This window comes from Rhipicephalus sanguineus, chromosome 2 (assembly GCF_013339695.2).
Source record: "Rhipicephalus sanguineus isolate Rsan-2018 chromosome 2, BIME_Rsan_1.4, whole genome shotgun sequence".
NCBI lineage: Eukaryota > Metazoa > Arthropoda > Arachnida > Ixodida > Ixodidae > Rhipicephalus > Rhipicephalus sanguineus.
This window is the reverse complement of record NC_051177.1, coordinates 27,747,369-27,758,149: the sequence shown is the minus strand read 5'-3', so window position 1 is coordinate 27,758,149 and position 10,781 is coordinate 27,747,369.

Sequence of the window (10,781 nt, the reverse complement as noted above, 5' to 3'; positions counted from 1 at the left end):
GGAGACAACTTGCAATGCTTGTCTTGAAGGCAAGCAGCTTTGTAACTTGTTTTATATGTACAGGATGCTCTTTCCTACAGTGGTTAAAGTTGGTCCACAATAGCTTCTATATAGTGAGCTTACAACCAAAGTGAATGTAAAGAAAAGTCGATGTGAATACAGTGAAAGTTGGTGCAGGTCCAATACAAGTTATTGGTTTACCTCATGTTTAAAAAATGCATTCAGCTTGACAATGGTACGTAGGTCACACTTCCAAGCTGCAGCTAGTAGCTCTGCTTGCCGACTGCAGTTGTCTACCATGTGGGATTATGCACTACTCATGCATTCTTCAGTCTACTGTAAGTGTTATAGCAAAATTGAAACAACTGTAGAATGCCTATTGAATTTGTGGTTTATCACCACATTTAGAGCTGCATAACCTTGATTTAACGAAGCCATAATTGCAAATGGAAAAATATCCTATCAAACACTAAACCTACTCCCCGTTTGCTGGTGGTTGCACCTAAATGTGAAATGTTAAAACACATTTGCGTTGCGCAGGCATGGTGGCGGAAGACTGAGATGACGTTTTGTGTGCTTACGAAATAAAAATATGGTTTCATGGTAACAACATGTAGACAAAGCTGTCCACCCTTATCCCCACCCCTTTCTTTTCTCAAAAAAAAAGGAAGAAAGAAAAGCACAACAGCTCGAACAATCTCCATTGCTGTGCAGAGCAACTCTGCCTTTTTTGGGGCCATGATACCTGCACGATACCTCACACACTAACTTCTGCTAGTATGTCGGCAACCACAACCCGCTGACTTCGAGCTGTCACTCGATGCCAGGGCAGAACAGACTGTTAGGCTAGTTGGTATTGAATTTTAACCAAGTGAAATTAGCGCTAATAAATATGGAACACAAAGACGAGGCAGACATGGAAGCGCCTGCCTTTGTCTGCCTTGTCTGTGTTCGTCTTTACTTGCGCTAATTTCACTTTGTTAAAAAAAAAGTCAATGCTAGAGAGAGAGATTATTAGAAGAAAGCAACTAGTTCAGCCTGTGCTAGTACGTTGTGGGCTGCTACTCTGTGCAGGGGAAGAAGGAAAGGGGCAAGAAAGAATGATGAAGTATGATGATGGGGACTGGAAGAAGTGATGCCTATACACAGTAACTACATAACACAGTGGTTTGCAGCCTTCTGTCCAGTCCAGCGCTCTTGAAAAAATTTATAACTGCCTTTGTAGCAGTTGTTGACAGGGGTTGCATCCCCTCTGAAATTTTCACCTGCACCCTCTTTGCTTACACAAGAGCATACATAGCCAAACACAATGCATAAGTTTGCCCCCCCCCCCCTCGCTCGGAAGAAACTCTCTTCTCACGGGTGCCCCCTCCTCAGTAAAAGAATCCTGGTGCCACCCCTGGTTTTTGACACTGTCCGGTACGACACTAGATTGAAGCCAGCATGTTGCATTATGGCACATAGAGTGGGCAGTCACAAAATATTTGTGATGTACCCTTTAAGGCAAATGTCTCGGAACGTTGATTTGTGAGCCATTTTGGCAGTTTTTAAATATTTTTATTTATATAAGTGATCTTGTTTGTGAGCTTACAGTAATGTATTTCACAGTACGCTCAATTCTGCCACTATTATCGTCAAGTGTCCCAGCAAGTGCTTGATCCCATAAACAATGCAAGTGGTACATCATAGTGCCGACCACTCCTTGAACACAGTTATTCCCTATATTAGGCTTGTGCGAATAGTAAATTTTCCGTTTGAAGCGAATAGTGATTTGGGTCGAATAATTTCAACTCGGATTCGAATAGTATATATCACATATTATAAAGAAAAATGAGCATTTTTGTCATGACCCAACTAACCTGCAAATTATCTTTTTAAAATTGAAACAAGGCTTGTGCAAATGTCATTCTTTCTGGTTCAAAGGAAGCGGAAGAAACTTTGAATAGTAGCAGGATTTGACTTTCGGTAGAATGCAACTGATAACCTGTAAAATATGTTATGTGTGTTTTAAAATTAACTATACTTAGAGCATATAAAACGGTATAACAAGCTTTTAAACTTAAAAATTGGTGACTCGATGTGAGGGTAACATGTTCATTAAACCTTGAAGTGAGGCTTCGCGGCAGTGCGGATTTTTTTTGGAAAGGTGTATTCACGGTATAGCACCCCTTCACTGCAGTGAAACCACCTTTACAGGAGGGTTACCTGCGAACTAATATACACCTATTCGTTCATTTCGAATAGTACTTCAAAATTTCCAAGATTTTAAATTCGATCGAAGCGAATTCGAATACTGTAATATTCGTTCGAATATTCGAAGTGTTCGCATACTCGAACAGGCCTACCCTTTATGGCACTTAACAAATTCTACACCATTACTGGCTGATTTTGAATATTCATTTTTCGCGACTCTTTGTACCGGCGGCTCATAGAGTTTTATTTCGACAACTGAAAAAAAATTGGGGGTTTTATGTGCCAAAACCATGATATGATTATGAGGCACGTCGTAGTGGGGCACTCCACATTAATTTTTACTGCATGGGGTTTTTAACATCCACCTAAATTAATGTGCACGGGTGTTTTTGTACTTCGCCCCTACCTAAGCGTCATCGAGCCTAGCAGAGAGAGAGAGAAAGGTAAAGAAAAGACAGGGAGAGGATGTCTCCAGCTGAATATATCTTGAACTTGGAAAGGGAAAAGGCATTGGCGTACGGTATTAGGCGTGCGCACGAGGGGGGCAGCGGGGGCGCAAAGTCTGCCCCATATATTTTACTCAGTTATGGCCACGCATGTTTTTTTACGACAATGGCGGTTGAAGGCACCTGCTGTTGCATTCCGAGAAATGTTTACTTCCCATCATTACTTCAGGAAAGTCAGGGACCAATGGCAGACCATTGTTCATCCATTGTAAACCATGTTTTCCTTTAGACTCGACAAAATGGGGGCGGGGGGGGGGGGGGTGTCATAGCCGGGGGAAAGATTGGTAAAATGTTCAGACATACCCACCCTTCCCTCCGCTACCACGAAAAAAATTGGGCTGCGCTTCTGCGAAAGGGGGTATGTATAGTGCTTAGAACCACAGAACCTCGGCCAATATATGCTTCCACAGCAGGCATATCTCGACACTTGGCTGCACAGAAAGTTCACCATAAGTTTCTGCCTTGTCATACAGCAGTTCGGCTCGTACTAGAGGAATACACCCTAGATGCTGAACTGGCACCGGCCGCAGTTTTGACTTAGACCAGACGGCTCGAACCCCGTTCCGCTTCTTCTTCGGGGGTTTAACGACCGACGCAGTCAAAGACGTAGCGCGTGCGCGACGTTTCTTTCTTTCTTTTTTTTTTCGGGAAAAAAAAAAAGGGGGGGGGGGCTTTCAACCAATATGAATGTTCGTAATAATAATAAGTGTTGGGGTTTGACGTCCCAAAACCACGATATGATTATGTGAAACGCCGTAGTGGAGGGCTGCGGAAATTTCTACCACCTGGGGTTCTTTAACGTGCACCTAAATCTAAGTACACGGTCCTCTAGCATTTTCGCCTCCATCGAAAATGCTGCCGCCGTATGTATGTTCGTGCGTGTGTTTGTATGTGAGGCTATATGCACACGCCAAATGAAAATTTAGAAGCGGAGGAGGTGGTTTAGATCCCCCCCCCCCTGGCTGCGCCAATAGACGCACCGAACGGGTCTCGCAACGATCGGGTTTAACCAAAAGCTGTGGCTCGTGACAATTCAGTATCTCGAACTTTTTCGCCTATCCAGACCTCTGTAAAAGATGCCTACATGGAAAGAAACGGTTCCACTGCAACCATAGTTTTTTCCTTCCTGATTTTTGCTGACTCACTGGACAACTGAAGCGTGGACGCGTTGCGACGAATGACATTGCGAACTCTTCCGGACGATGTTCTTTCACTCGATCTACCCATGATTGCTTCGTCATCCAGAGAAAAAGCGGCGCATCATACCGGCGAAAAGTAATGCTAACAGAAAGATCCTCGTCGCCATGGCAACAGGCAGATATTGCGGACCGGCGCGAATGTTTCTGCTTTGTTAATTGCAGAGACAACGCTTTGTCTTCTGCGTCTGGCGCCAGCATATGGGCCTCAGATCTGCACTCTCTTGACGCAGACCTGCACTCTCTAACAAAAATGCTAATTCGCGGAATGACTTTGAATAGTGCGTCTAAAGTATGTAGTTCCTAAAATGGCCCACCTTCTGTCTCTCTCTCTCTCACACACACACACCCACACACACACACGCACGCACGCACAGCTTTTCCTAATCGATCAGTGAAGGGGGGATGCAAATTTCGTTTTGTAACATTCAGTATTTTGCAAGCAGCACATGGGACCTCATATTTCTCGAAAGAGATGAAAAATCTTTGAACACGTGGTGTCGCTGGAGCCAACATTTCGACAAGTGCATGGTCTTGTCTTAATTCTTCAAAGCACCAAGGCAGGTCGAAGAAGACACTTGCCGAAACGTTGGCTCCAGCGACACCGCGTGTTCAAAGATTTTTCACCTCTCCAAGCGTCCACCTTACCCTTACATTCTGCCTCATTTCGATTGAAAGGAAGACGACAGAGTGTACCGAAACCAACTTTTTTCCTTTCTTTCGATCTTTACCCCACAGCTTTTTGAATTTCTTACCTCTTCCACTTTTTATTTACATCGCGTTTCGTTCTTCTCTCTTTTTTTATGTTTCATAGAGCTTACATTTCACTTTGTATTCGACAGTGGGGCCAATCCCTCTCGTCGGCATGAGCCAGTTTCTTTTAGGCGCCAATAAAAGACTGTGTGCGGAACTGCGCTACTGAGGAGGAGGATACAACTTTATTAAAAGAAATTTCATGGGTTTGGAGCTGGCCGCTTGTCTGGGGCGACCTCTTCTGCCCATGCAAGGAGTTGTGGAGACGTTTTGAAGAAATAGTACTCTATAGATCACTTTACAACCACACGGACAAAAAGAACAAAACGACGCAATCCGTAGATAAATAGAAACATTAGGCAGTTTTAGAATAGGGTACGCTAAGCTTAGCGTTAGCTTCTCGCGCAACTGCGCATGCGTCATACGCTAACCGCTTGCGGGCTCCCGTTAAGTGACGGAAATAGCGGGCCGCAAACGCCAACGCTAACTTAGTGTACGCTATTCTAAAACTGCCTATTATTCACACGAAACGCAAGACAAAAAGACTGCGCAGAGGGAAAGCTGCGGCAGCTGAAATTTCAATTTCTAAAAGGAACCTGAAAACAGAACCGATGCAATGTAAGCAAATGTTGTTTAATGAAACGCTCGCTAGCTCTCTCTAGGATTCCCCAAGAAAATCTTGGCTTTTCTTTTTTTTTTTTTTCAAAGATAAGGGTACTTGAGAGAACTGAGCAGGTATTAGATGGAACTGAATTTGTGGAGGATGTGATTGATGTTAGTGATAGGTTCCAGCCAGTGTTCGTCAAAAGCCACACCCCCTCCTCCCTCCGAAATTTTCAATTTTGCATTTGTATATACACACGCACGCATACAAACGCATGCACGAGGATAAATAAAGGGTAGTTTGAACCCCCCCCCCTTCCCCCCTTTGAAAATTTTCGGATACGCCCCTGTATTGGACGATTCGAAAAACTCCGCGCTACCTTTGCCACCGTCACCTGACCTGCGCGTTCAACTAAGCCACGTCGCGCAAGCACTGAGCAGCGCTTAGTCATAGCATGCGTAAAGCTTTCAGGTTGTGGACACGGCGATGGTAAGAATACAGCGTTATTGATTACGCCGTAGCAGCCGTTTAGCAACTTCACTGCCAGGGCTTTGTCAAAGCTGACTTCACCGCAATAAGACGTTTGGTGAGGAGAAGCCCACGTCCGGGATTATACGTTAGTTTTACAGACGGTTTCAGTTTGCACTGTGTCAAGCGGTGCCGCAGCAAGCCTGAAAGTTGCTGACAGTATACGGTGACATTTTTTCATATCGAAAGTGATCGGTATAGGTTACAAAGGCGAGTCAAACGCGAGTCAAATAGTAGTATGCGAGGGTCCCCTGACTACAGCTCTGCAGGAGGTCGCGCCTGCCGCACTACCTCGTGTTCACCGGCGATGTCATTTATTTATTTATTTATTTATTTATTTATTTATTTATTTATTTATTTATTTATTTGTACAGTTGCCTAGGGGTTCGTATGGCTGCGGTAATGAAGCGTGACAGGATGGTTATGAAACGTGCGCCGCCCATATAGGAGTCATCACTAAGACGAGACGGCGGAAACTAAGTCAGTTGGGAATTGTTTATTTCTTTATTGTTTTTTTTTATAATTAAGTGAAATACACAGCAGTTTCTTCCCTACAGGCGGATAATTAATTACACGATGTCTCATTTACGAGTATATCACTTGCGGCCGCGGCGGCTGCATTTTCGATGGAGGCGAAAATGTTTGAGGCCCGTGTACTTAGATTTAGGTGCACGTTAAAGAACCGCAGGTGGTCGAAATTTCCGGAGCCCTCCACTACGGCGTCTCTCATAATCATATCGTGGTTTTGGGACGTTAAACCCCAGATATTATTATTATGAGTATATCGCTTATGGGAATCAGGCATCCGGACCAGTTGCTCCACGCCAATTTCCCTTGAAGAATTCTCGCATCACTCTCCTCCCGACCGGACGGGTGGCAGCTAGTCATAAATCGCCGTCACTTCGCTGCCGCCCTGCCCCTCAAAAGTCTAACTATGTGTCCCATTGGCCTAATTTTGGTGTGATTCGGGCCTTGCTCGCGCTCACCTGAGGAGCGGGGCGCGAGACTGGGGTCGAGGGACCACTTCGGGGCATCGGAGGGTGCGTATGCGTTTTGGCCTCTCCGGCCGGCGGCGATCCTTCGTTCTTTGTTCTTCGTCGCCGGCCGGTGGTTACGTCGTCGCGGTGGGGCCCCGTCCTCGGCGGGTGCGCGCTCCCTTTCCGCGGTCTCGAAGTCCCGAGGCAGCGCCTCGCGATCATGCACCATATGTTTCTCTCAAGTGTTCCTATGTCTGTTCTGCTTCTTCTGCTCTGGGGTGCGAGATCGCGGGAGCGCTGGCCGAAGGGTAGGTCGGCTCTCCAAACTTGGTTCTTTGCTTGTTTGTCTTGTAAGTGTGCCATTCGCGGCCACTAATCGATATACTTTGTTACTTGTATTAGCTAATTGGTGTCCTGTATAATTTTGTCACGTACGATTGGTTGTATCGAATGATTGATCTCTTTGCACTAAATCCCCGGTAATAAACCACTAATTTGGACTGTGTCGGGTCTCCCTCGCTGCGTGCGTGGGTTCGCCGTCCCTTCATGATGGTGATAGCTGGGACACCCTGTATATACACATGCAAAATTGAAAATTTTCAGGTGGTTTCAACCTCCCCCCCCCCCCCCCCCCCAAGTGGCTACGCCAGTAATTGTGAAGCATGTTCTTTAGGACTCCACCAAAGGGCGGGATGTATGCACTGCGATGAACCTTCGCCTCCCTAATGGGGAACCCTGCGCACGCCTGTGGTTATCATTGATAATCGTTAATACGATTATCAATGTATTAGCGACGCGCCTATGCGCGTCGTGTGAGGCGCAGCGTCGTAGCCAGAAATTTTTTTCGGGGTGGGGGGCTTCAACCACCTTTTGTGTACGCCCGTGCGTGCGTTTACATGTACGTGTGTGCATGTACACATGCGAAATTGACAAATTTCGGTGAGGTCAGGATCCCCCCTCACCCCGGCTACGCCAGTGGTGGTACGTGTGCTGCAGAAGGGCTCCTCTTCGGCGCTTCTCTCTGGACACTGATGTAGTCGGGGGTCTGCCCATGTCACACACTTCGGTGAGGCCCCCGCCGATCTAACAACGGCGTTGCGGCAGACTCGCAGGCTTCCACTTTACGCTTAGGCCTGCGACGCCTGAAAGGCCTCGGAGTGGTGCATATCGAATTTGTAATGGTCGGTCGACCCGTGCGGGGTTGCACGTGTAGTGGTGTACAGGATGACCGACGGACTCATTGAGCGGACACGGACATTTGATACGAAACAAACATTTAATTATTACAAGGGCAACGGCAAGAGGTACAATAGGAACTAAGAGGAGACAAAAATATGCGCGATAAAAAGAACAACTACAGAGCAAGCTACGTACTAGATGAACAACAACAGGTACACATTAGAGGCAACGCGGGATGTTAATAAAGTGATTACAGACATGATTGTGGCTAACAGAAATTCAAGGACAAATTATGAGAAAGGTAACGCGCTCCCGCTTCGGAGCTTTTATGCGACGCAGCGCACCCTGATACAATATTTTACAGCTGGTTAAAATAAAAGAAAAACGGTAACAAAAAAAAAGAACACAATAAAAAAGTTCCGTACGGACTATTCCAGCTCGTGGTACTCGTAGGGGAGGTGACGTGGTGCCGCCGACGGTCTCGCCGCTTCGGTAGACGACGAGGGTGCCCGGTGTTGCAGCCGACTCGATTCGTTGCGCGGGACACTCCGCGCTCGCCGCACGCGAGACTCGCGACACCGATGACCGCGCTCTTCGCTGGTTCAACGTCAACTGCTGTAAGCAGTCAAATTCTCTCTTGCTGTTGATGCGTGACAGCAGGCTCGCGGGGCTACGTCCGAGATAATTGATGTTGCTGTCCCCGGATGTCTTCACCCATTTCCTCTCCTCCGCGAGCCGGAGACCGCCGCGCCGGTCGTCAAAACTAATGGTGAACAGACCACGGCTTTCTCCTTGATTCGAAACGGCTCCGGGAAGCGAGAGGTGTTTGCCTGTCACCGCACCTCTTTTCTCCAAACCGAGCGTCGCCGTGTTCGACCTTCGTCTCCGGGGCCTGGCGCCTGTTAGGCCGCGGCCGACACCACGGCGCCCTTCCCAAGGCACGAAGGGACGGGCGAGCGAGAATTCCAGACGTTTGTGACACAGCCTCCACCTCAAGAATATTACTGCGTAATATTCAAGAAAATCACAAACGCACAGTGTTCGGGAGAGTTTCATGTCGCGGTCGTTCACGAACGCGTTTCCTTTTCACGCACCATTTCACTTATGTGGACGACATCGCACAGAACACAGGACGCACACCACTTCACTGTCACAATATGGACGAAGTCACATCTCGCGCACCCGGTCACGGCTACACACTTACAAGATATAATAACACTTCAACAGTAGGTTATATTCTACCCATCATTTTGGGGCGAAACACTGATACGTATTCGCGCAAAACAAACAAATGCGCCCCTATGACAGGAGAAAAAAAAATAGTGAAACGAAACAAAGAGAACGACAAAGATAAAGATCCCCATGCGTGACGCCTTCATCCGCATATCATCGAATTTGTGCAAGCCTCTTCATCATCGACTCGACTCATGTAATCTGCCCCTACATTCTCAGAGCCACTTTTTTTTTTTAATATGAATGAAAACAAATCCGGATGCTGAAAAGCTTTGAACCACATCCTGGCACAAATAACACAAACGCGTGCCGTGATAGGCCTTGAACACTAAACTCTATAAGAGGCCTACCTACTTGCAAAAAAATATTGTCGCTACAACAAAGCTTCATGAACTACAAGCGCAAAACGTATTAAACGGCGGATCATCTCACGAAAAAAATGAAAAATACTCTCAACGAACCAACCTAAGGAAAATAGCTGCTCCAGGGGAGAACCAAACATAACACTCCCAAGTAGACAAGGCAACAAACCAAAACTTGTTTTTCGGAAACTTGTCATTTGCCATTGGTTCCGCTTCATTTAAAGGAACTAACTCTGACCCGCGCTCGAGGTGGCCGCTCTTTTGAAGCTGCTCTTGCATACCAGGGAACAGAACATACATGACGGTAGCTACAACAACGCCTGTTTCCCGCCAATTCGCCCCCTGGTTGCATGCCTTCATCAACACCTCGTTTTACGAAAACGGGTCTTCCAACAACGTCGCGTCTCCCTGCCATAAGGCGCTCCCTGTCCTTGCATTCCGCGCTTCGAACAGCACAGGGAAGCGACGAGGATTGTCGTCTCACGTTGCCTTTTATCTGCGCTTGAGCAACAGGTGCATGCCTCACCCTTCCACCAGTCGGGCGGTTTAGAGCGTTTGGACGCGCCCGACTCGCGAATGCCACAAAATTCAAACGAAGCTTTCGTGGCGTGGTTTGCCGTTTGGCAATTCTCATTTTCTTGGGTTGCTTTACACCCTTTGCTGCTCTCTTGTTTGTGCGGCGTCTTTTTCTTTTTGAACATTTTCTGGTGCTCTCTCTTGGGAAGTCTGCGCCCATCATCTGCAGAGCAGAACTAGCCTCGTCAGGCTCAACTGCCATACTGTCCGCACAGCCGGGATGATTTGTGCTGAAATCATTGACACCAAGACGGGCGGAGAGCTCAACCAATTTTGGAACACTGCAGATGTCTTCTTCAGGGCTGCGCCGCTCGCCCCTGAATGAGCTCTGTGCAACTGCATTATCTGGTTCGCAATGTGCTTCAGCACATGGCTCTGACCCGCTGTCTCTACAGGGGTTCTCGCCTGTCAGGCCGGTAGTACTGCGAACGTCACTGTTAGCTGCCATAGCGACGAACATACACGGTGACTGTGCCAAGTCAATTACAGATGGCCTTTCTGTATTAGCAGAACTCTGCCGGCACAGCCCCTCGTCGACATTACTGTTGCCTTCAGTGGACTGTGTTGCCACAACGGCACTTTCGGCAGCAAAAACATTAAGTTTTGCCTTGAACTGGCTGTTCGCATCACACGTACTATCCTTTTGTCCAACTCCCGATGGTTCAGTGCATTCG